We start from the raw sequence: 26612 nt of genomic DNA on the forward strand, positions 1-26612 counted from the left end.
TTTTCTGACTTCAGAACATGTTTTTTTTTTTTTTTTTTTTTTTTTTTTTTTTTGTCTTTTGTCTTTTTAGGGCCACATCCGCGGCACATGGAAGTTCCCAGGCTAGGGGTCTAATTGGAGATACAGCTGCGGGTCTATGACACAGCTACAGCAACGCCAGATCCGAGCCACATCTGCGACCTACACCACAGATCACAGCAATGCTGGATCCTTTACCCACTGAGCAAGGCCAGGGATCAAACCCGCAACCTCATGGTTCCTAGTTGGATTCGTTTCTGCTGCACCACGACAGGAACTCCAGAACATATTTTTTTTTAAAAGCATTTTTATGGTATGAAATATTTCCACGATTTAAAAGCGTATCAAATAGCTATCTGTGCAACAGTGTTAAATGAAGTACATTTTAAATTCCAAGTGACCACAAGTAAATGCCTTAAGGATCCACTTTGATAAAAAGAAGTTCCACTCATGATTTTGAGAGAAAACATAAAAGATAAGTATTATGGTGATCATATTTTTGAATGTATAATGTGATTCATAGGATTCTATTAAGGGCCATTGAAATTACTTACAAAGGACTGCATTTTGGAAAGGCACAATGGAACTCTGCCTTTGGACAGGCCTGAGGAAAAAAATATGCATCTTAGAAATAATTTATCAAGTACACGACATGAAAGGGGTCTCTCATCCCTCCTGCCCTCCCCAGTGAGAACATACACAGATTGTGTGTGTTTGTCTTTATTACATGAAATGGAAGTTTCTGCCGCGCCAAAGACAGTCATCCACAAACTGATTAGTTCTGTCTTTTTACAATGGTATAAAGAATGGCCATGGTAGTTATGAATATTGAGCTATAAAATATAGCAAACCTTCTGGAGGTATTTTCCTCTTCATTTTACACTGCTGACAATACAGAATTTGCAAAGAAATAAAATATTTTAAGGATCTGACTAATATCCCTAGATTTTTGTCAAGCTTTCTTTCCCAGTCACTCAAATCTGTTGGCTGTGTCCTCATGGCCATATAATTAGGCTGTTTCCTTGGGTTTGCGTACTATTATAGGTCCAGAGGGTTTTTTTTTTTTCACTTTCAAAAATTATTCCATAGCCTCTTTTGGCAGTTAATATATGGATGCCATTTGGATCATAACTTTGGTTATTATGTTGCTCACAGATATTTTATTGTATGCAGAACTGAGTATTTATGGAAATCTAAAGACAGTTATGCAAACCTTTATAAAGGGAATAAGAGCCATTTAAGGTTTTTTCCCCTCCCTGACTCTTTCCTTTGTCTAACACATCAATTCAAATTGCTCCCTTATCATTTAGCAGAATTTTTGGGAGAACACAATAGAAAATACATAAAAATTATGGATTTTTAATTGATATTATTAATGGGAATTTCTATTTTCTGAAATAAGGACAGATTTGAACTTGTGATAAAAAAATTCCGTAAACATTTTTGCTGGGGTGAACACAATGTAGTGTTATACTTAAGCTTCTTTCTTTTTGTTATATCTTCAGATAATAAGAAATTTGCAATTTAATTTTTGTTTTAATAGTTACCTGATAACAATCTGATCTGTGAGTAATCTTTTAGTTTAAACACATTTACTAAGCACTTCAGTTGCTGAATTTTGTCCTCTCTTAGAGTTCCTATGAAAATATATGATTTAAAAGTATATATAGGGAGTTCCCGTCATGGCACAGTGGTTAACGAATCCGACTAGGAACCATGAGGTTGAGGGTTCGATCCCTGCCTTTGCTCAGTGGGTTAAGGAACCGGCATTGCCATGAACTGTGGTGTAGGTCTCATATGCGGCTCAGATCCTGCGTTGCTGTGGCTCTGGCATAGGCTGGTGGCTATAGCTCCGATTAGACCCCTAGCCTGGGGACCTCCATATGCCACAGGAGCGGCCTTAGAAAAGGCAAAAAGAACAACAACAACAAAAAAAAGTATATGTAGTTCATGAATTAAAAGATAAAGCATTTAGAGCATCAATTATGGACCAGTCTTTGAGACTTCCGGCAAGTAAAGAAACCTCTTATGTATTTAAATAAAGGTAATAGTCTCATGGTTATATTAGGAAATGTACATGAATAAGTATGCTATATAAGTTATACGTCATATGGTGAGTTAACATATAGCACTTAGGGCCATGCCTGACACAAAGTGAGAATGTATGAATAACAGCTATTATTAAAGAAGGTCTCAGAAATATGACACCAGTCATGTAGCTCTTCACCGGTTGAGCTAAGATTCCAGAAGCAATCTAACCACAGTACACAAGAGTGCCCACCGGTTTACTAGGTGTCTTTATTAAAAACAGGAAAATTCCTTTTATATCAAAAACACTGGTCATGTGTTATGTTGATATTTGAACTTCAAGTGAGCCTGACTTTTAAGCCCCGATTTCCTTAAACCCTTACAGGAATTTAAACTTGATTTTAGAACTCTTTTTTGGTGTCAATTTCACAACCTTTATAAATAAACTTGCTGTTCACTTTGTCTTGGCAAGGCATTTTTGGAATTATTTGAAAATATAGACATGCTTATACAACATAGTAGTATTTATAATTGGAAATTTAATGCAAAACGATCAATTATCAATGCTTACTCTAAGCTGTTTCTAGTTTAGCTCTTAGAATTTAGAAACTACTCGTTAAAACAAGTACTGGCAAAACATTTAACAGGTTTATTTATTTATTTCTAGTAGATTCCAGCAGGGTAATTAGCTGAGCTCACATTCTTACCTCCACTTTCACTCTCTTTGAATATCTGGAATTATATTAATCAAAGTAAGTGATTAATTATGTTAATCGCTGTGGTGATTATGGGACACATCTTTTATACGCTGACATTTTCTTTTCGGCTATTACTACAGCATTTGTGTTGCCCTTCAGTTTTGTTGAACTGTAAAGAATGTTTTGTTTCATTTTTCCTGAGATATTTTGCTATCATTTTTCCTATTATCTTGTTTTAAAACATATGTTTCAGTTAGATCTTTAGATTGGCTACTTTTCACATGAATGTTTGTAAGGCCTAGCACCATCTTCCATTAGTTGAACTTGAAATTGATATCCCCTGATGACTGTTATTAGAAGCTACTCCACTTCTAATATAATACCTTCATAAAAATACCTTAAAAAAAAGCTTTATTTTTCTCTCTCTCTCTGTGTTGCTGACAACTAATAAAGACTAAGAGATAAAAATAGATCATGGGTAAGCATAGAGAAGATGGTTGAACTGCTATTCAAGTTTGAGCCAAACTATATATGGTGGATTCAGATGTACATTGAAGGCCAAAGTCTCCCAACCATTGCTGCCCCCAAACCTTGCAAGGACAGAACAACCTGTCTCTGCCAAGGCCATGCTCAGGAACATTTAGTGCCTGTTTATTTCTAATGAATACATACCCAGTTTCTGAATTGAGAATCATATTCCTTGGACTCTAATCTCTCTCTCCCATTTTTGCTTTTTATTCTTCCTTTTCATGAACTCTGTGCTGCAGTGAAGGCTGGTAACTCTCAAATAAATGACTTTACCTGCGTCACACTTTCCTAACAGTTTATCCTAACCTATAATATTATGTCCTCCAGCAATTTGCTGTCTTTCAGTTTTACATGAGTGAATCTTACCTTCCTTGATTCTTCATTTATTAAGCTTTTTTGATTACCAGGTCATGAGTGCTAATTTTAAGTCATTTTGTCTACATGGTTTTATGTTACCTGGAGCTTCCTACATTTAATGATGGAATTTTTTGTGTGCATTTAAGTGTGTATATATACATATATACATATATATATATAATTTTATTATTACATCATAGTCTATTCACTGGGATGTTTCAAGTGTGTTTCATATTTGCCGTCCTGCCCTCTAGGTCTTAGCAAAGCACCTTGCTTATAGTAGATTAGTGGATACTTATTATATACTGAATTCATTTGATACTATAAATGGGAATTTTATGTGATTCTAGGGCATTCAGTGTAATGGATAAGTAGTCATTTAGTAAATATGTATTGCATTTCTACAAAAAATTAGGAGCTGAGGATATCACAATATTAAATGCTGGGTAACAGGTGAGGTGATATGCATCTATTTACATACATATATATTGTAAATCATGTAAGCTCTGTCAGGGCTTGTCTTCTGTGCTACTTGGAGGTACTCTATTGCAGGAATTCTATTATTACCAAGATAACTATGTTACCCTGATATGATAATTACATGGTACCAAGAGTAAGGGGTCTGGTGGAGAACAAGTGGATGCCTTGGCAGGATAAAAGGAGACCAGGAAGTAGATCAAGATGTAAAAGATTAGATGTTAATCTTATATTTCATATTAAGGAGATTTGACTTGATCCTGGGAGAAATGAAAGTCAGACAGCAGTGGTCTTTAAATACAATGGAGTGGAGGCCTTGATTTGTTAGGGGAATAACTTTCAAAACAGTTTGAAGGAAGCACCAGAGAGGGAAGAAACAAATAAACCGAAAGGGACATGGATTGTGCTTTAACACACATTACTCTGAGTGCACACACACATATTTCTGAAAATAGATATTTATATATATATTAAATATTTAATTGTATATTTTCTACACATCTATGTTTCACATATTCAAATATACATCCACATATTATTTCTACATATATGCATATATGTGTGCATATATTTCAGAATGTATTTTTCTATTCTGAAGATCAGCAGAGGGAAACAATTACTCAACAATAACTACTGAATACCTGCTTTAGCCTAATTCCTGTGCTTGAGGCTAGAAATATAAATATGGGAAGCATACTATCTGTGCTGTCAAGGAACTTGTTACCAAGGGTGTCAGATATTAGAAGTGCCATAGGACAACAGAGATAAAGAAGAAGAGTGAAGATGTTTGGGAAAGGTTTAACAATACAAGAAGCTTTTGCAATGAACCTGATAATAAGTTAAATTTAATTACACTAAGGAGGGAAGAAAGAAAGGCATTTCAAATGGAGAAGAAATCATGAGCAAAATGATAAAAGCATCAAAGTTCATCATTTATTTGGCAAAAGGTACATAATCCAGTGTGCTTAGAGCATAGGGAACATGGGAAGAGGGACTAGATATGAACTGGAAAGATTAAATATTCAACTCAAGACAAGCCTTGAATTTTATGCCTAGAAATTTGGGTTTATCCTGTAAGCATTGGGAAGTCACTGAAAGCTTTAAGCAAGAGTGTGACAAAATAAGTGTTTTAGAATGATGACTCTGTGGGAAGAGTGGAAGGCATTTTATAGAAAAACTACCGAAAGAAGGGATAGTTGTCAGGGAACTCATATAATCTCATAAAGTATGATGATGTGATTCTGATGCCATGACTTTGGAGATCAATCAAGCAGCATATAGACAGGTGGATGTGAGATATTTGGCAGATAATTGGAGGTTGGGGAGAAGAGGAGAGATAAATCAGGAATGGATAAGACTTTTGTTTTAGATTTTAGTTTTGAGCATTTTAATAAGAAAGTGAGATTTGAAATGTAGGAGATTAAGTTTAGGAAAAGAAAGAATTAAACAGTTCACCTACATTTAGCGATAGGTGACTTCAAGCAAGTATGTGAACTCCCTGGAAAATAGATAGAGGGTGTAAAAACAGAAGGTAGCAAAGGACCAGTCTTGTTGGGACATGGAGAAGATGCCATAAAAGAAGCACCAAAGAAGTAAATGTATAATCTGAAGAAAGCCGTGTGATGCAAAGCTGGAAAAAAACAGAAAGTGTTTCTGCTCATAGACATACTAATAGTAACAACATCAAAAGTGGTAATAATAGCAGACATTGACTTAACCCTTACTAGGCACTGGATTTTGTACTAAAAATGTTACACGGATGAGATCATTTACCACTACTAGTAAAATTTGTTTTCAAGCAATAGAAATAAAGTTTATAACTTAATGTTTTAAATGACAATGGCTTTGGGAACCACCAGTGGGGCTCACAAAGTTCTAGTAGAGGATAAACATGTTCAGAAAAGAGAAACATCCAGAGGGTAGAAGTAAATTCCCAGGTTAACGGGGATCGGTAAACTGTCTTTTTCAAGCTCACTATTCAGACCCTAGGGAGGAAATGCTGAAATCCCCTTTTGGGGTAACTTGTCAACTTTTTGGTTGACAAGAAGAGCAACATACTTTGCATAACAGCGTTACCAGATTAAATTCAGTGAGTGAAAGTAATTTGCTCTGAGGAACTTGGAATATTTTTAGAAGTAACCCATACATCCCAGTTTAAATATGAGGGAACTAAATCTTAGGGAAGTTAAATGCCTTGCCCAAATTTAAACATTTAGTAAGTGAATGAATCCATATTAAAGCCAAACTCCCAGCATTCAGATCAAGAAAATTGAAGACTGAGATGACTCTTTTATGTAGCATTTCTAGTGGTTTCATCAGCATGGTGACCAGGTAAGATTACATCAGGTTTTCTGGAGCCAGTTTTAAATAAGCAGAGCCATTGAATACAAGGTACTTTACCAAGATTTTTTTTAAGAAAGAAGAGGAAACAGCAATTTGATAGTGGAAGAGAGGAAGGTTTTTTTTTTTTTTTTTTTTTTTTTTTTTTTTTTACAAAATAGGGAAATTCAGGTTGGTTTGTATTGAGAAAAGGTGAGAGGTTGAACAGAAAAGAGAAGACACATTGATGAAACAAGATCTTGTCAGAGGCAGAAAGGAGTGGAATCAAAAGGTCAGATGAACAAGAGAATGAAGATTTTTCTCAGATGCAAAGTGAAGTCCCTATGAGTAAAGATACTGATAAATTTGGAGATGTAGAGGAGGGAAGCGGAGTGGGTTCACGCCTGATAGCCTCAGTGTTCTCAGCAGTAGGAGGTGAAATCATATGTTGAGGTTGAGGGGAGTGAGGGTGAGAGAGGGGTATCTGAGGAGGGTGTGGTGGGAACAGCTGCTGTGTGGAATGGGAAGACCAGCCAAGTAGGAATGAGTAATAGGGCTGCTAAACAGCTCAGAGTTCAGCTGACAACGGAAATCATAAATTTGTAGCAGAGTCAATCAGCGTGGTTATTCAATTTTCTCAGTAACTCTTGGCAGCCCAGGAGGAGGAGGAGAGCAAACAGATGGTAGGATTGATTTGGTAATGGGATTGGCAAGGCAGCTGTGAGAGGTCAAAGAATGGAAGAATCAATTGCACCCAGGAAAGTGTGTTATCAGGGGGATCAAAATTAGGAAGAGATGACAGTTGAACCAGGAAGGACTGGACACTGCTAAAAAAGTGGACGGGAAAAGTTGCCTTTGAAGCCTAAGAAGAATTTTTCTGGGCATGAGAGGGATAGGGGATTAGAGAGGAGAATTTCACAATTCTGGATAGGACAGTAGAACACTTTTTGTTTAGCAACAACCCGTTTTGTATCCATGGGTGTGGATTGCCAAAGCTGAGTGGGAGTGTTAGTCACTGAATATAGGGGCAAAAGAATTTTGAAGCTAAATAGTTCAGTGAGTCATCCAAGTCATCTAGGATGATGACAAGCAATAGAAGAAAAACAAAACCAACCAACCAAACAAACAAAAACACCAAAACCAAAAAACAAACAGGTCAGTTGCCAAATTATCCTAGTGAATTGATGAAGTACTTGTAGTTGACAAGATTTAAAAGACAGTTTGATTAATTGTTTGGGTTTTGTAGACAGAGGGTTTATTGAACGAAGAGAACAAAACAATGTCTCAGAACTGGGAGGGAAAGTCCAAGAGAATGTCCCTCTTCCTCTTTGCCCTGAGATAGGAAGATGCTTACTGCTTTTTCTAGTGTGTAGTGAAATCTATGTGAATAAAACAACTCATTGCAAGCAATTCCCATGCATGACAACTTAATTTGTTTTTAGCCTAAGATATGTTCTAGTGGATAAATTTCTTCTTCTCTACTAAGTCTAATACTAATTTGCATTTAAACATATCGTAATATAACCTCACCTAAACACAAAGTGCCTGACTACCAAAAAAAAAAAAAAAAAAACTCTCAGTTTTAGCCTCAGGTTTCTGATCTTCTTCAGTAAAACTTATCAAAGTGGTAGAGTTCCCGTCGTGGCTCAGTGGTAACGAACCCGACTAGTATCCATGAGGATGCAGGTTTGAATTCCTGGCCTTGCTCCACTGGTTAAGGATCCAGCCTTGCTGTGGTGTAGGCCAGCAGCTGCAGTTGTGATTCGACCCTAGCCCAGGGCCTTAAAAGCAAAAACAACAACAACAACAACAAACTCATCATGGAGTCCGTCTGGTCATTCCCCACTTACATCTAAAAGTCTTCTCAATCCACTACTAGGAGTCTTTTGTCCTTTCCACTCCACAGATAATGGCCATGTCAAGGTGACCAGAATTCCTTTGGCTGAATCCAGTGGTCAGTTCTGTCTCTTAGTCTAAATCTTAGCATTGGAGTGGTTGTTCACTCCCTCCCCCTGGAGCACTTACCACCATATTCACTTGGTTTTCCTCCTCCATCGCTGACTACATTTTCTTAGTTTCCTATGCTGCTTCTACTAGGTGTCTGTCATAAGTGCTCCTGGATTTTGTTTTTATGTATCACCAACCCATGCATCTCACCTGGACTCCATGCTTAATACATCTCCCCATTCAGCTTTTCCATTGGTAAAGGTATAAGTGTTTAGAAGTATACTTGGCACAGAATAAGTGCTCAATAATTGTTAGTTATCACAAACATGACAGAGTAGAAGTAGAACCATGGATCTTTTTCCTCATACACCTGTTTGTCCTCTTCATAAATCTTTTTCATTTGAGTGAATGGTACTAATATCCACCCATTGTTTTTCAGGGGAACCCCCCCCAGATCATCTTTTGCTCCTTTCCCTTATAGTCCACCCCAATCCATCTGTAATTTCTGTTACCTTTCGTACCGAGTCTAACCACTTTTCACCACCTTCTCTTCTAAATCATAATCAAAGCCACCAAAATCTGCTGATTCCCCAATTCTACTGTGTTCCCTACAATATACATGGACTGGCATTTCTAAAGTGCAATTGCAAACATGTCTTTCCACTGTTCAAAATCTGCCAGTGTTGGGATTCCCTGGCAGCTCAAGTGGGTTAAGGATTTGGCTTTGTCACTGTTGTGGGTCTGGTCCTGCCCTGGAACTTCCGCATGCCACCGGTGTGGCCAAAAAACAAAACAAAGCAAAATCTGCCATCACCTTTCTATTACAATGATAATACAATCCAATCTTCTGAAATGGTCTACAAGCATGACCTGAAATGGTCTATAAGCATTGACCTAGACCATGACCAAGTCCAGAAACAGACTTATTTCTGAAACCTCAACTTCTATTGTCAATATTATTTGCTAGACCAAAGCCTCTCTGACTTTTTTTTTTTCTGTCACTCAAACATGCCAAAATATTTCCTCCTTGGAATTTGTTATGTTATGCTTTCTGTTTGGAAGATGCTTTCTCCTCTGCAGTCTTCATATGCCTGCCTCCTCTTTATCATTTAAATTTCACTTTAGAGGTCAAGTCCTCACAGAGGACCATCTTCAGCATGATACTCTATTTTAATGTTCTTTGCATTCACTAGGATCTGCAGTTTCCACCCTGACCTTAGTTTGTCCAAATTCATCACACCTAAATCTGGAAAAATAAAATAATCTATCACAGAGTTTCATTTGGTTTATTTGATTATTTACATTTTAGTCATGAGTTCTTAAGTATTGTTTTTGTGTATGGTCGGTCATGTAAGGAAAGTAATTATTAGATTATACACCGGTATCTGCGTTAGGCATTTGGAGTGTTGTTAGCATCTCCAGCCATCCTCTTCACATTGGTACAAGTTGGCATGAATAATATGGTACTTGTTTTAGATCTGAGGATCTCTTGGAGAAGTACTGTTTTTGAAAAATGAGCTATTATTCTTTCGATTTTTATATAGGATATATATATATATATATATATATATATATGCGAAGGAATATATATATATGTGTATATATATATATATAAAGGAATTGCTAAAATGACCTGAAGGTTGTATTTAAGCCTGCAAGTCTCACTTGAATCATGAATTATTTTATTAATAAAGTTAACATATCAGGAGATTCTAATTGTTATATCAACAGTTCTCCACAATGTAAACAATGAAATGCAGACAAAATCAAGACACTCTCATCCTTTTTTTTCAAATTTATTTTGCTTTTTACTTTATTCTGAATATTAGTACAGTGCTCTGTAGTCTGTCCTGTGATGTTCTAAAGAAAACATCATCATGAAGACTATTAAATTAGGCTCATCCTTTTTTTTTTTCAGTTTAACAATTTTATTATTTATTTATAAGTCTAGCAAATTTTAACAATCACTTTTAAGGGGACCTTTGAGAAAGATTTCTTCTCATTTACAAATGTGTTTAATTAAATTGCTCTAAACGTTGTAAACTACATTTATAAAATTTTTTAAATTACTCAATGAATTTTATTACATTTATGGTTGTATAACAATCATCACAACCAAATTTTATAGCATTTCCATCTCAAACCCTCAGTGCATCCCCCTACCGTGCAACCCGTCTCATTTGGAAACCATACATTTTTCAAAGTCTGTGAGTCAATATCTGTTCTGCAAAGAAGTTCGTTGAAGACACTCTCTTCTCAACATTCACTTTCCTTTTGAGGAAAACAATGCAAAACACACTTCTGAGGCAAGAATACATACTTACTTGAGAAACCATGTGTTGTGATTATAAATATCACTTGGGGTGAAGTCATTGACCGTGGCAGCATGTTCATGGATTATTGTTTTAAGGTAGATATATGAGGACATCAGGCATGCATGAACTGCTGTCATGGGCTTTCCACCACAAAAATGGAATAACTTCTTATTCATCAAGTATAATGATGTTGCATTTGCAGCCCCAACTAACTCTTTATGATCACTTAATATTTGAATATAAAATAAAGCTTTCTACATGTCGTCTAAAACCACAAATACTATATTTCTGGATTCTGGTTGCATGTTTAAAGATAGAATGGAGCAAGTGTTTTGACTTAGTGGCTGGATAGTATTATACTCCAAGGTCTAATCCAGCACGTATTGTAACAGTTATAAGCTATTTGTATAAAAAAAAAAATTTGGTGATTATTGGCACACTTTCAAAATTCCAGGTGATAGACTGCGAGAGAGGCTTCTGACCTTAAATATTTGGTAAATCCCAAAGCAAGGTGTATAATTAGAGCATACATTTTTGGAGACTCTCAAGCAAAAGAAGTGTCAACCCAGGTTACTTTTTTCCTGTAGGAGCCAAAACATGTGCAATCACAGTGGGCTCTGGGGCGCTCCAGTGACATGGGCGGTTTCTTTTCTTAGCTGGTGTAGGAGGGAGAGGTGGGCATGTAGGCATGTCCCTGGGTTGGTGTTTGCAGAAGATGAGTGAGATCCAGACGTGTGCAAAGCCTGTGGGATGGTTGGAAGAGATGCCAGACTGACTAAATGAACATATTGAACAAGGGTTAAATGCCAATATCAATCACTGATTTTAAAGAAAGAATACAATTGATAAATCCCAAATATCACAGAAAAGCAAACATAAATTGCATTTCCTAACATAAAACTTTTAATAGTTTTTTCCTTTGGATTTATTAAGATGTTCAAATAATAATAATGATTGTTTCCTGCTTCTTATTGGCAAGTAAATCCAGAAAACTTTTTCAGAGCCTCCTGCTAAAAATTCCACCTCTCTATCTCTCTCTCTTTTCTCATCCTCCTTCAGGATAACTTCGGCATAATTCCTAAAAGAACACCATTTGGCCGATTTCCATCTGGCATTCTCCCCCTCTTATTTTCACTGGAAAGTGTGGAGTCTAGTTTTTAATGCTATTTCTGAATAAATTCAGCTTTCAACTCAACACCCATCCTCCTCTCTATTTTTTATATAAGCAATTACCTCTTTTTTGTGGGAAAAGTAAATATAACTCTGGGCTCTAACTGGGTAGAATCAGAGGAAAACAAACTGTAGAAATATAGGCTCACTAATTTCTAGTAATCTTTTGTAGGCTTTAGAGTACAACGGTGTCATGTGAGAAGTTCCGTCTGTGCAGAAGAATTGAGTATTTTGCACACAGATAATTAGAAAATTGTCAAGACATATGTTGCTTTTTACAAACGTTTTTGTATTTATTGTTTTGCAGATGAAATAAAAAATTATCATGGTGCGGAATTATGAAAAACCTCTTGACTTAGAGGTCTTCATCAATGACTAATTGCTACTATTTGTAACCCACTTTAAAAGCAAATAAAGCACCCATCTGGTAATTCTATTAATGGTTTCTATATTAAAACAGCTATTGGTCCTCAAAAAGAAAAATATGCAATTATGAAATATTCACATTGATGTCACTAGTGAAAAGCTTACAAGTATATCTGGAAAATAGAGTTTATCACTCCTTTTCTCATTCTCTTTTAAGCCTATAACCTTTTAAAAAAATCAAATTGGACTAATGAGGTAGCTACATATACTCAAAAAAAATGGAAAATTGAGTGATTATCCAAAAAAGTCAAGGCAAAAAAGGAACATTCATGATTAATAATTTGAATAGCAGTATCAACTCCCCCTGTCCCCGTCTCTCGGTATTGCCCACTGTAGATTTTATTAGTCTTGAATTACCTGGTCTCTCCACCAGAAAGAGGGAAAGGAAAACACTCATCCTGGCCTTGTTTTGAAACCCTTTGACCTTGAACGAAACCTTGCCTGTCACTGAGACTCCGTTTCCGTGGTGGTCAAATGTGAGAAATGTCTCTGTTAGTGTTGTTACAAAGAACTAATGAAATGAAGAACTTAATTTGTAAAAGTAAGTCCCTCACAGGAGGCAGAGATAGCTGTCACCATCCAGGCTTCTGAAACAGGACACCCTTTGTCCACCCACCTGAAGTCTAATACATTTCATTTCTGAGGAGAAACAATATGCAGAATTGCCTCAGCCCTGCTTCATTCAGAGCCTTCACCTCTTAGAGGCTTGGCGCATTCACTAACCTTGCATCTCTTGCTGCACAATGATTCTGCAGAGATCTTAGGGAAACACTGGTTCTACCCTTGTTTTTTACCTTTAATGACCCTAGCATCCCTCTCTGCAGAAGCAGAATGGGTTCAGTTTACGCTGTATGTTTGACACAGACTGTGCTCCTGGCCTGAATGCTCTAGCACTTTTTCTTTCTTTCTTTCTTTTTCTTTTCTTTTTTTTTTTTTTTTTTTTTTTTGTCTTTTTAGGGCCGCACCAGTGACATGTGGAGGTTCCCATGCTAGGGGTCTAATCGGAGCTGTAGCCACCGGCCTAGCCATAGCCACAGCAACACAGGATCTGAGCTGCATCTGCAACCTACACCATAGCTCACGGCAACACCAGATCTGTAACCCACTTAGTGAGGCCAGGGATCGAACCCTCAACCTCTTGTTTCCTAGTCAGATTTGTTGCTGCTGCGCCACGATGGGAACTCCTCTAGCACCTTTTCTAATTCTGTGATGCCTTCTCATCCCTATATGCATTTGTACATGCCTGGAATGCAAATAGTCTTTTTCTTCTGGTTGCATTTTCCTTGTTCTTTGACACGCAGCTCAACTCTGTGTGGTATGATTATAGGTGACATATAATTTTGTTCTTTATATTTTACGTTTTTAGTTCTCTTTCATGACTTTTATAGTTTACTGAGCCATGTGAAGATTTCATTAACAAAGACCTGAAGTACCTCCCTTGCAACCCTAATCATGGTTAATTGCCCTCTCACCTTTTGCTCACACAAATGTTCACCTCTCTAAATTATCTGGGTGGATAATGTTTTTTTTTTTTTTTTTTTTTGTCTTTTGTCTTTTTTGTTGTTGTTGTTGTTGTTGCTATTTCTTGGGCTGCTCCCGTGGCATATGGAGGTTCCCAGCCTAGGGGTTGAATCGGAGCTGTAGCCACCGGCCTACGCCAGAGCCACAGCAACGCGAGATCCGAGCCGCGTCTGCAACCTACACCACAGCTCACGGCAACGCCGGATCGTTAACCCACTGAGCAGGGGCAGGGACCAAACCCGCAACCTCATGGTTCCTAGTCGGATTCGTTAACCACTGCGCCACGACGGGAACTCCGGATAATGTTTATAATGGATTATTTGTCTGTCTCCCTAGACAGAGATCTTCTATATAGTTATAAATAAAAGTTAAATATAGTTAAGTATAGTTATGTCTTCTGCAGTTATCTATAATAGGCATTTATTACATGTCAGTTGAATGAATGAATGATAAACAAATAGTTTATATATGTAGTTCATATTCTTTTTATAGCCACACCCGTGTCATATGGAAATTCCTGGGCCAGGGATTGAATCAAAGCTGCCACCATGGCCTATGCCACAGCCATGGCAACATCAGATACAGGCCATGTCTGAGACCTATGCTGCAGCTTGTGGCAACACTGCATCCCTAACCCACTGAATGAGTCCAGGGATGGAACCAGCATCCTGACAGAGACAGCATTAGGTCCTTAACCCGCTGAGCCACAATAGGAACTCCCTATATGTAGTTCATTTTCGTTTAGTAAATAGATATGGGACAATATCAAGCAGCTAATAATTAATTAGATTTGCAGTTAATATAATATGCTGCTACAAATTCTTAGTTCATTTTGTGCTTTTATACTCACCGGAAATAAATACTGAAAACTAATTATTATTATAACAAAGAAATATAATTATAATAACTAAATAAATGAAGGAAACTCTTGTAAATTATCATTTTAAGGCAACTTCTCATTCGTGCATTTCTTTTTTGTACTGAATAAAGTATTTTCATCTTCAGATTTATAGGTAAACCTTTTCAGTCAACTAGAGGCACTACACCAATGAGAACAGAGCTCGTTCAATAATGACTCTTTGTGATGAATTACCATTTCAAATAATTTCTAGCTATTGGTGTTTTTTGCATCAAAACTGAGCTTCGGATAACTGGACACATTTGAATGACCATCAGAAACTTCAAACATTCCTATTATGTGGAAGGAGGCTGTGCCTTCTATTGGAAGAATATATCCTCCCAAGGGGCAGCCATGGCATCTGATGAGTTGGCTAAGATAAGCACAATTTCATTCAGTGCAATTTGGTAGATATTTACTATATGCCAAAAAATGTATGAATCTGTAGATACATAAACGTACATAAAGCCTTGGCCCTCTCTTAGAGAAACTAACTAAAGTTTGAGGGAGGTAAAATGTAATCAGTTACCAATAAAGAAAGGCTGGAATGGTCATTAGCAGCATTAAACAAAATTTCTTAGGGGTTGCTGTTTGTTTGGCACTGTGTTGGGGGCAAATAAAGTGCTATGGGAACAACATTGAGTAGAATCTTTAACTCTGGCATTGGAGGAGGGCACTAGCAAAGAACTGACTTTCCATTGGGCACAGTAGTGACAACATTTTAGACTCAAAATACTTTTTAGTATGAGACACATGACAGTGTTTTAGTTTCTTTTAAAATCAGAAGAAAAACAATCTTCTTGGTCAGAGAAAATGCTTTTTGTTTGTTTTTCTTTTTAGAGCCACATCCATGGCATATGGGCCATATCCCAAGATAGGGGTCACATTGGAGCTACAGCTGCTGGCCTACACCACAGCCATAGCAACACCAGATGTGAGCTATGTCTGTGAACTATACCACCACTCATGGCAACACCAGATCCTTAACCCATTGAACAAGGCCAGGGATCGAACCCACAACCTCATGGTTCCTAGTCAGATTCGTTTCCATTGTGTCATGACGGGAACTCCAAATGTTTTCTTATGTAATATTACTATGTTCATTTTTATACCAATACAGTCATTAAATGTAATTCGTAAGTTTTTTTTTTTTTAATTATGAACATGTTCCATAAAAGGATGAGAGCCTAGGGTCCATGGAAGTTATAATGTGGCCCTGACCAAGGGCAGGTGGAAGCCAGAGAGGGTCAGAGAAGATTCAGAGCACTGGAGCTGGGCTTTGAAATAATCATAACATTTACTAGGCAGAGGACAAGAAGGCCTTGTAGGGAGAAATATTAATCAAAGGCAAAGCCAAGACTTGTGAAAGTATAGAGTGAGGTTATTCAGAGGTGCAAAAGGCATGGTCCCCAAATTAGAGTTCAGTAGACAGAGACACATGTATGCAAAGTACGATGACATAATAGGAGATACCGACCTATTCCAAAAATGGGGAATAGGGCACCTGCTCCTAATCTAAGGTTTCTGAGAAGTAAAGATTTACAACCAGAGAGCTTAAATAAATAAAACTGAGTCAATAAGTCTACTATTGTAACATTCTCAATTTTCTGATGTGTGTACTATATTTGGGTATAGGGTAGGTGGTCCAATGGTTTCGAGACTATCTTCAAATCCTGAAATCTTGACATATCAGTAACTGTGCATTTGTCACATTTGTTTTATTATTCTCCATATACATTTTGAAATCATCACCCTGCAAGATAACATCTCACAATTATAATACAATGTATAATCATTTTTTCCCCTCAGAAATTCAGCCAGGATTAGTTGAATACTCTAGTCAAAATATGAATTCTTAAGTACATTTGCACAAATATTCACTAATAAATCGATGAACTTTCCTTCTAGAACAAAGTCCAGACTTGAGAAGTGAGTCATGTAATTCATACTGATGAATTGTTAAACTACTTTAAAAATTTTAGATGGTAAAGTAAAACTTCATTCTATATATACCTTCTTTCTATATCTACTCCACCTTAAGTCAATTCGTTTTTATCTTGGGGTGTGGCATATGGAAGTTCACTGGCCAGAGATCGAATCCAGGCTGCAGCTGCGACCTATGCCACATCTACAGCAACACTGGATTCCTAACGCACTGTGCCGGGCCAGGGTACGCACACCTTCACAGCTACCCAAGCTGCTGCAGTCAGATCCTTACCCACTGTGCCACAGTGGGAACTCCTCAATCATTTTTCTTAAAGTACATGTTCTCTGTGTTTCCTAAACCCTATTCTCAGTACTGTCTTTTTTTTCACCCCTCATATGATGAAGGGAAAACATCATTTGTCTAGTTTATTTTGAGAGAATAACACTAAGGCTACTTATATTTTTCTTGTTATTTTAATAGCTGTAGTGAATAGTATGTGAGCTGATGAATTTAATTTTTCAACTAACTAAACATGCACATATTAAATTCTCTAACTGTCGTAAATATAATCAGGCCTTTAATTAGAAAATGAAGGAAACATAATTCTCAGCATTATGAAGATATATTGAACTTCTTGTGGTTGACACATTTAGGGAGATGAGGTATCTCAAACAGAATGACCTTCCCTGGCTTTATTCTGAGTAGAACTTTTACAGATCTATTGTACTGAGCATATGGAAGATCCATTGAAAATAAAAAGATGTGCCTTTTTAAGGTAGGTCATAGCATTATCATCAAACCTAAAGGATACCAGCTCTTCTTATACATAAGTAGTTGGACTGTTGTATATCACAGGCTATGTCTTTAAATACAGAGGAAAATCTAGTCTTTTAAAGACTTTTTTTCATTTGTTGTATATTTATTTTCAAGTCTGAAAATTTTAAAGGAGAGGCAGACAAAGGCTTTGGGAAGAATTGAACTACTTGTTTTGGAATGTTAGTCAATGAGTGATTTTGCAAAAATTCCATCAGTCTCTGGATCCCTCCAAATAAATGTCACTTATGCACTCAAGAAAATATTGACTTAGCAAAACATTACGCTAAAGACAGGAACTGTAAGGCTATGAAAGGGACAGTCTCTGCCTTCAAGAAGTTTATAGTCTAGTGGAAGCACTAGAAACACAGTGGCAGCACAGCACAGTACTCTGCAGTGTAGTGGAAAGGCTGGGAACTCAGGCTTAGGGAGCTGTGAGGTTTGCTACAAGGAAGTGTTCACAGGGTTGTCTTTTTTTGTTGTTTTTGCTTTTGTAAAAATGTGGTAAATATTCAAAGTGATGTACCTAGATTTATCTATGTCTGAAGTTATCACAAAATTTTGACCTCTCTTATATACTATTTTTAAAGTTTTGGATAAACAAAGGTACTTTCATGTCCCAGTTTCTTACTACCCATTTTTATATATGGGCAATGTTTACTTATATTCCATATAGATAGTGTTACATGTAGAGATATATGGAAAAATATATATATACTTCGAATGTCCATACATATATGTATGTGCATGGAAAAAGCAAACACCATTGTAAACACACTTAGAAACTTTTTTCATCATACCTATCCAAATACTTCTGTAGCTTTAATGTCATACCAAACCCATAGGAAAAAAAAAAATTCATTCATCATATGAATGTCTATTATTGGTTCACTTAAATGTGATTTTCTTTAGTTTATTTTACTCTTCAGCAAGTTATCTTAAAACTGTGTTAAATGCAGAATCAACCCTATTTTATTTATTTCCCTCCCCCCCCTTTTTTTTTTGCTTTTTAGGGCCACACCTGTGGAATATGGAAGTTCCCAGGCTAGGGGTCAAATTGGAGCTGTACACCACAGCCACAGCAACGTGGGATCTGGGCCACGTCTGCGACCTACACCACAGCTCATGGCAACATTACATCCTTCATCCACTGAGCGATGCTAGGGATTGAACCTGTATCCTCATGAATACTTCCACTGTGCCACTACGGAAACTCCTTTTCTTCCTTCTCTAGACATCATGGTTGGTGGTATTTTCCATCTTGTCCTAGCCTAAGAATGAAAGGCATTTCCTTTACTTACCTTTTCTCTTTATACGAGAAGGCTCCTTTGTTTTAGCAATCTCTGTTGACTTTTGTTCACCATCCATTGCACTTCAGCTTAATAGCTGTACAACGACATATGGAAATAAATCATGCAGGTTCTTTCCCCCTTGTGAAAGATGGCTAAGGTTTTAAAAATCTGTATAAGCATTCTATAATTTGTTAACTAAATATATTCTTTAGCTTTTGGAATAAATTACTAGCTCTTAATATTTAATTCCTAATGTAAGGATATGAGTGGATCATAGTCCATTTTTCACATGCTTTTTATTAAAGTAAATTTGTTATTTAAGATTCAAGAATTGACTGTCTGCTTTCTTAAACTATGTTTGATGTGATGGGAATGTAAAAAAATAGTATGACACTATCCCCATACTGGGTGGATTTAGAGAGTAGAGCTTTGAGACAGATTAACAAACACAAGTTAAATAGCATTATATTAATAAAAAAAAAAAGTAAAGCTAAATTTTAAGTTACATGATGAAGACTATAAATGTGTATATTCATTTTTTTCTGAGTATGGATTTTATATATGTGTGCATATGTACATAAAACACAATGAAAACGCCAAGAGGAAGTATACTCAGTATCTCACTGCAGATAGAACTTGAGAAAAAGTATATGGAACAATGCAAGTAGATTTATTCAGTAAATTACTGAATGGATCTGTAAATTATATAGGAACACTCCTCCGGTCAGACTCCTGGTCAATTATTAATTATTAATTTGCAATATTTAGTAGGTGAATCAGTGGTTTTATTCATCCTATTAAAATATCATTTTGTCTTTACGGTAAACTGAGAAAATTACATCCAGTTAAATTTGATCAAAATGACTTTAAAGTATATTATACATGTTTAAGGAAATTCAAATGATGTCAGGTTGTCTCTTGGGTTTTGGATAAAGCTGCTAGTGGCATATTTTGATTTAATATGTATTTTCAGTCCTAAAATCCCTGAAGTACTCCTTTCCTGTGGTGATTGACTTTATAGAGAAACGTTTAAAGAGGAATTTAAATTTAAAAGGTGCAATTTGAAACACATTTTCTGGTGTCAAGTTTTGACACTGACCTTTTAAAACTTGTAAGCAGGGACTTTCCTCTTTAATTATGTTGCTTCTTTTAAATTAAATCTATATTATAATTCTTTACAGAATAAGGTAAAATTTTAGAATGAGATTTATTTTACTTCTCTTAGATCCTACTTTTTTTTTTTACCATAGGAATTCAGGATGATTTTTGAACATTTTCTATCTCTTCATTTAGGCATTGGAAGACAGAAAACCTGTTCTCCAAAAAGTGATTGTATATTATACAGAAATGTGTTCCTGCATTTGGAGATAAGTTTTGTTAAGTGGATTTCCATCAAGATTTCACTCTAAAGAGATAGTAAAAAAAGATACTGATGGTTGGGTATTTGTCAGAAAGAACTAGGGAAAAGAAACATTTTAGGAGTCTTTTTATTAATGGCCTTTTGCTTCTGTTCAAATACAAAAGAACCTCATCAAGGAGTTCCTGTTGTGGTTCAGTGGGTTAAGGACCTAATCTTGTCTCCATGAGAATGTGGGTTTGATCCCTGGCCTCGATCAGTGAGTTAAGGATACACAAGCTGCAGGTATATGTCTCAGATGTGGCTCGGATCTGGTGTTGCCGTGGCTGTGGTGTAGGCTGCAGCTGCAGCTCCAATTCAACCCCTAGCCTGGAATTTCAGTATGCCACAGGTGTGGCCTTTAAAAGAAGATAAAAAGAACCCCATCAGATAAAGAACCCTTTATCATGCATTAGCATAGCATTCTATTCCAGCATAGCTTTGCCAGAAATTCAGTGAACAAGCCAGTGGAGTACGGATCAGTCATGTCAAGGCAAGTTATTGACAGTACTGACCATTCTTAGGTATTTGATTATTTGCTTTGCAATCTCCATTTGGAGGACTTTAGATAGAAGAAGACAACATTTAGAATTAGACACCTGGATCCTAATCAATGCCTGATATTTACTTGCTATGGAACCTTGGATAGGTCATCTAACATCTTGAAGCCTTAGGTTTTTCTTCTCCCTCTATCTTCATGTGAGTTCGATGAAATATGGTTTCTGAGGCTTTTACTCATAGTGCTTAAAAATTTAACATTCTTTCTCTAAGTTTCAGTGCACTGAGTTGTTATATTAATATATATATATATACACACATATATATATATGTATGTATATATATGTATATATACATACATATATATATATATATATATATTTTGTCATTTCTTGGGCTGCTCCCGTGGCATGTGGAGGTTCCCAGGCTAGGGGTTGAATCAGAGCTGTAGCCACCAGCCTACGCCAGATCCACAGCAACGTGGGAACCAAGCCACGTCTGTGACCTACACCACAGCTCAGGGCAACGCCAGATCGTTAACCCACTGAGCAAGGGCAGGGATCGAACCCGCAACCTCATGGTTCCTAGTCGGATTCGTTAACCACTGCGCCACGACGGGAACTCCGTATATTAATATTTTAAAGTTTAGTTTTTAGGCCTAGTTAATTACTGGTATGCTCTAATAAAAGAGGCTGTGTTATACATTAAACATTTGGATTTCAATTTTTCCTTTTGAGTGCTTGTGTCTATTCTGTAAATTTCTCTAAGTAAGTAGGTGTAGAAAAATACTTGTAGCAGTGATATAAAGTAAATGAAATATTAGGAATTTGTGTAATATGTTGAAGAATATGCATTTTTTTCATCCTCATTGTCTTTTCCCTTCCAATATTTATTTATACCCTGGAAAAATGAACTGGTCAGCAGTTGCAATTTTTTTTTTTTTTTTTTTTTTAGGATATTGTGGACTTTTGGTAAAAAGCTTTTATTGTTTGTTTTGCTTTGCTGCTATATGGGGCACTCATGCTACTGTGCTGTTTTGTTTAATTTTCTGCTATCTCTTCTGCTTGGCAAAGAGTGTCTGAAAGACTCTTAATTAGTCTCCCTGCTTCTAACCCTGGCCCCTATAGCAGTCTATTTTTAAAACTGTAGTCAGAGTAATTCTTGTAAAATATAATTCAAATTACTCCTATGTTCAGAAGCCTCCGGTGACTTCTCATCTCACTCTGCGAGTTAAAGCAAAAAGCTTCAAGACCCTGCAGGATCTGATTTCCTCACGTCCTAAAAGACATCTATGTCCATATTCCTCTCACTTCAGCCACACCTGCCTCTTCTCTGTTCAAAGCCAGGTCCACTTCCTGCTCGGAATCTTTAAATGTGCTCTACCTTCCAGGATATTTCTTCTGGTCCTTATGCAGCTCAAAGTTTTCCTCCTTCTAGTTATTTTAGCAGAGAGGACTTCCTAATCACTCTCTTTCAAATGATACCATCCTCTTAGGTCCCAAACCCTCCCCAGTTTTTTTTTTTTTTTTTCCTCCTTTTCCTCAATCCCTCTTGAGGTATGTGGATATGTTAAGTAAATATGTATGTATGGTGTGTGTATATAATATTTACCTTTTTATTTGGCTTATTTCTCTCTCACTCATTAGAACATAGGTTTCATAAGTTTGGGAATTTGTGTGTGCATGTTTTTCCACTGCTGTATCCACCGTATATATTATAGGGCATTGCCAAGAGGAAGTTCTTATTAATATCTGTTTTGTTGGATTAGAAATGATATAATATTTCTGAGTCTCCATATCTCCTCTTTCCGTATCACCTCGAAGGAAGGCTTTGGGATCCTCAAAATAAGCCTTTTTTTTTTTTCCCCCCTCATAATATGGAACTGGCTAGAGTTAATTCCTAAACATCAGATGATTTCTTTCTGCAATGAAAGAGCAGCCTTTTCCCTTTGAAGAGAACCCAACAATTCTAATTATCATAATTAATTCTGTATGTATGGATAGGTAACCAGATAACCATAGTAACCCTCAGACTTGCTCCACAGAACTGGAAAATCAGGACTTCTTTCTTGGTAAAGATTTAAGGAAGCATCTATTGCCCTGTTGCAGACACACCCACTTTTTCTAGAAGAGTCTGAATTAGAATCTGGAACACCAGTTTCCCAGGGCAATGTTCTTTTCAAAATATGCAGCTTAATGATCCCGGGAAACTAACCCTAAAGAAAAAAACATGACTAACAAATAATCATGACAAGAGCTGGGAATGAAAGGATTACTGGCAGGAAAGATTGCAAAATAGAGAGCCTAACAGCAAGATTTATAATCTTTTCTCTTATCATTACACCTACAGTTCTAAAACTTAATCTTACTGATCTCACTATAGTTATTCCTATTTCTGACCATATCTGGTTTCCATTTCCTGACTGGGAAGGGAAGAGTGAATCATTTCCATTGTAACAGGATGAGACCAAGGTGGCCGGGTTGTGGTCCACAGAACATGAAACATTGATGAGTGGTTTTTTTTAAGGTGATGTGTTCCTTGTTCTCTATGAGGATACAGGAGCCACGCTTCATAATGGATGAGCTCTTTAGAAATTTTCCATCATATCCACTAAGCCCTTCAACATAAACTGTGTCTTCTAAGGAGGAAATTCTGTGTCAATAGGATAAAAAACTGTGATGGAGGAGCTTCTGTTGTGGCGCAGTGGAGACGAATCCGACTAGCAACCATGGGGTTGTGGATTCGATCCCTGGCCTTGATCAGTGAGTTAAGGATCTGGTGTTGCCGAGAGCTGTGGTGTGGGTCGAAGACGTGGCTCAGATCCTGCGTGGCTGTGGCTGTGGCGTAGGCCGGGAGCTGTAGTTCCGATTCAGCTCCTATCCTGGGAACCTCCATATGCCTCAGGTGCAGCCTTAAAAAGCCAAAAAAAAAAAAAAAAAAAAAAAAAGTTGTGATGGGGATTTATGCTTGGCTGTCTAGGCTCCTCTCTTGAAATTAGGGCTTTAATGGGTAGGGCAAAGCAGAGCTGCTTTTTCTAGATCATTTGCATGTGCCCTGATTTAAATGTATTACATGAAGACTCTATTTAACTCTATATATTTAAAAGTGTATATATACTTTTTCATTCTCTTGGGATCTGATAATGTTTGGGTGGATTGTGTGATTAATTAAGTGCAGATGGCTTTGTGCTTGTACAGGAATTTTACATTGTTAGAGAGAAATTGAGTAGATAAAGTAAAAATAGACTGTTGCCGTTTTGCTAAGGACAAGTTAAATGATTCATCTTCAGATTGTCTATCCCTGCCATTAATTTGATGAGGATGTTATGTTATGATAGTTCCTTGAATAATTAAGTTAAAGTTGGTTATGAAATCGTTTGTTTGGTGAATTTTGCTGGGATAATTTTCAATATGTAGAACTTTTCTCTAGCAAGATGTGGGCAATGAATTCCTGTAGTCGGGCTTGACCAAAGAGCTCATCTATTTTTGGAAAGTGAATCCTCTAGGAAATTATTTTAAAGATTGTAGAAAAGGTTTGGGGACGAACGTGGGTTTGGGGCCTCTTTTGTCTTGAAGAAAGTTTAGAGAAGGTAGCTTCTCATAAACACATTCTTAATAAAGCCTGGAGGAGTAAATATGAAACATGTCCTGTCTTTAAATGTTCTCCAGAAATGTTAATAGCATCTTAAATTCTCCTAAGACCAATGGCCAGAATGATTAAGACAGTAAGAGTTCCAATAGATCAAAATTTAACATTTTACATAATATTCTTATACTTCTTTCAGTTAAAATTTTTAGATAGATTGACGATAGGAAAATATTTTTCTATAAAAAAAATCACAGAATACAGGAAAAGAGAGAAAGTGATATGGACACTTATATAACAGGTCCAAAGTTGCAAAAGAAACAAATTAAAATATATTTATTTTTGGTTGAAAGGATATCTTCACATAGACAGGGGTCCAAAAGAGTTGTGAGTCTCTAGTTTATCTTTGTTTTCACACTTTTGACACAAGCATTAAAAAAAATGAAAAAAGTTCTTTGTACGCCCTCTAGGAATATGTAAAAAGTGACATATTAATCCGAAACGTAGTACATTTGACCAGTATTTCCCTATGAAAAACCATATGGGCATCAATGTGTGAAAGACGATACATCATTTTTGTATGTATTTAAAAATAGTGGTATATTATTCTGATGAAAAACTGAGCATATTACTGTGGGGAAAAAACTTAAGTAAACAACATTAGCTTTTTTTAAGGAATAAGGAGGTTCTGAGAATATGTGGCTATAGCCAACACACCAACACATCTCTTATAAAAATGACAATCAGAATATAAAATACGCATGTCCATCTAGGAGCCAATGAGGTTGGGGGGGGCGACACATTTTAATAGGAATGTGAACATTTTGTTTTAAATGTTGTCTGATTATTTGGCATATTTGCAAAAAAACCCAATAGACTATAGGGATTCACTGGAGATGATACATGGGGAAATGCAAGATTTGTAAAAAAGGACCTGCAGTGAAGGAAACTTGGGAGGTTGTTACTGAGTTTTGCAGGGTATTTTTAGGCTGATTCCCACCACTGCTGTCTTAACAACTGAATGTTTTTTTATGCCTCATTTCAACATATTGGACCTATGGCTTAACTTTTTTTTTTTTTTTTCCCACTGTACAGCAAGGGGGTCAGGTTATCCTTATATGGCTTAACTTTTAATATTGTAGCAGCATCATCACAAAATTCAACATTTCTTAGGAGTTCCTATTGTGGCTCAGTGGTTACAAACCTGACTAGTATCCAGGAGGACATAGGTTTGACGCCTGGTCTCCCTCAGTGTGTTAAGGATCTGGCATTGCTGTGAACTGTGGTGTAGGTCAAAGACACAGCTTGGATCCCACGTTGCTGTGGCTGTGGCATAGACCAGCAGCTGTAGCTCTGATTTGACCCCTAGCCTGGGAACTTCCATATGCTGCAGGTGCAGCCCTAAAAAAGCAAAACAAAAAACAAAATTCAACATTTCTTGAGCACTTATCACAAGCCAAGCCTTTGTTCTAAGGACTTATAAACTGTCACAGTGACTTTGTGTGACAGGTACTGTATTTAACCCATATTACAGATGAGGAAAACTAAGGCTTACAAAGATTAAGTGACTTGCTTGTCTGTCTTTCTCAATCTCTATCTTATGCATATGCTCGTGTGCACTTTTTTTTCCATTGGCTGCATCCATGGCATGTGGAAGTTCCTGGGCCAGGGATTAAACCCGTGCCACACCAGTTAGCTCAGCTGCTGCAGTAACAATTTTGGATTCCTAACTTGCTGTGCCACGGGAGAACTCCTTGCCTTGTGTCCTTGCAGCTAGTAAATGACAGCACTGGGGTCAAACTTAGGTCTGTCTGATTCTTTTTTTTTCTAGGGCTGCACCCACGGCATATGGAAGTTCCCAGGCTAGGGGTCCAATCGGAGCTGTAGCCACCAGCCTACACCAGAGCCACAGCAACACGGGATCCAAGCCCCATCTGTGACCTACACCACAGCTCACAGCAACGCCAGATCTTCAAGCCACTGAGTGAGGCTGGGGATCGAACCCACAACCTCATCGTTCCTAGTCGGATTTGTTAACCACTGACCCACACTGGGAATTCTAAGTACCAAGTCTTTACTACCCCATCTGCATCCCCTCTCAGATCCAGTCTCAGCCAAGTACTGGTCCAAAATAAGAGTTTTGTCTGTTTCCTCAAATTTGAGGGTTTCTGGAAGAATTAATATCATGCAGAAGAAGGAGGTCAGTCTCTTTCAGATACTGGAGGAAAAGGAGTTAATGCAGCTCCAGAGTGGAAGTGGGATATTTGGTGTGTCTCTAGTTTAGCAGCGTGTCCAGAAAGTACGAATGTGGCTGAACTGTTTCTGAGAGAGAATGAGGGACAGTGGCCCTCTCAGGTTCTCACTCAGATGCTGGGCAGTGGTTACCGTGTCCACTCAAG

The 26612-nt window shown here is 37.1% G+C and overlaps 1 protein-coding gene across 7 annotated transcripts in view; it reads left to right on the plus strand.

Moving 5' to 3' along the window:
- PCDH7 (protocadherin 7) overlaps window positions 1-26612 on the plus strand; it is a 418557-nt gene that overhangs the window by 72787 nt on the left and 319158 nt on the right.

The sequence above is a fragment of the Sus scrofa genome, chromosome 8 (assembly GCF_054392235.1).
Source record: "Sus scrofa isolate SSC_HxYL_T2T_F1_AM1 chromosome 8, Sscrofa_HxYL_maternal_Yorkshire_Landrace_v2.0, whole genome shotgun sequence".
Taxonomy (NCBI): Eukaryota; Metazoa; Chordata; class Mammalia; order Artiodactyla; family Suidae; genus Sus; species Sus scrofa.